Source organism: Dipodomys ordii, unplaced genomic scaffold (assembly GCF_000151885.1).
Source record: "Dipodomys ordii isolate 6190 unplaced genomic scaffold, Dord_2.0 Scaffold32, whole genome shotgun sequence".
NCBI classification, from domain to species: domain Eukaryota; kingdom Metazoa; phylum Chordata; class Mammalia; order Rodentia; family Heteromyidae; genus Dipodomys; species Dipodomys ordii.
Window position 1 is genome coordinate 14,060,061 of NW_012267248.1, and position 1,272 is coordinate 14,061,332.

Consider the following 1,272-nt stretch of genomic DNA (forward strand, 5'->3'; position numbering starts at 1 on the left):
GATGTCAGGAAAATGAACCCTTAGATATGTATTTTAATGTTTTTTTTCTTTCATGCACGTGTTTCTAAAGCATTTATAAGATTATTTTTTTGTTGCTTTGTATGTCCCTCCCCCACAGTATAACCCCTGCTTTCACTATATTTGATGTCAGTATAACTTGTGGAGGAGATGGGGAAAAACTAGTTGTGTAAGTATACAGGTGGACCTGTTGCAACAATGAGAAGCAAGTTGTCATGTCGAAAAAGAGCTTTACAATGTTGTTGAGGAGCGGGGGAAGGATTGGGACTGGTCGGGGAGGGGGGAGGCTGGGAAGGGTTGTGAAGGATAAACAAAGGAGGAGGCTGCAATGCTTGGTAAAAAATGTATGCATTATCCTGCCCATGTAATTGTAACCCCTCTGTACAGTATGTTCACAAATAAAATAAAATAAATAAAAAAAAAGTGTTTCACAGATTTTCCGCCCAGGCTGGCTTTGAACCACAATCCTCAGATCACAGCCTCCTGAGTAGCTAGGATTACAGGAGTGAGCTACCGGTGCCTGGATAATTTTCTATAGATGTCTTTAGGAGTTCTCCTAATGTTAAGGGAGCACTTTATGATATTTAATCCGCTATAGCTAAAACAATTTGTGAAGTCTGCCCTAGCTTTTGGCTGCTGTCATAATTGCAGTTCTCATTCCAATCAAGGATATAGCCCTACAATTGGTACAAGTAATTCACCAAGACAACAGTTTCTTGAGAGTTCTCAAAGGAGTGAATAGTTCCAGTGGCTAACAAATTTAATCCTAACTACACTGGAGACTGAAATCTAAGAATTTTAGTTGGAAGTCAGTCCAGGGAGACAAATCCTCCAGATTCTTATCTTGAATTAGCCGGCAAAAACCCAAAAGTGGAGACATGGCTCAAGTGGTAGCATATGTATCATCAATGAAAAAGCTAAGAAATTGTGTGAGGCCCTAAGTTCAAGTCGTGGTACTGTCCTTCTCCCCCACAAAAAAAAAATAGAAGGAATAGATTATGCTCCTTTGTTCTTTTGAGGACAGAGACTAAAGATTCCTCTAGAGATATTTTATTATATGGAATTTTTATTCAGATTTTCTTGATAAGCTACCTGCTTCAATTTGCCAATCTAAATTATCTGAAATGGAATTTTAATAATTTGTTTAAAGCCATTTCATCATTTTGAGGATTGTTTCAAACAGTTCAAATTTCTTGTAGTTACATGAGGCAAAATTATATATATATATATATGTATATATGCATATATATATAT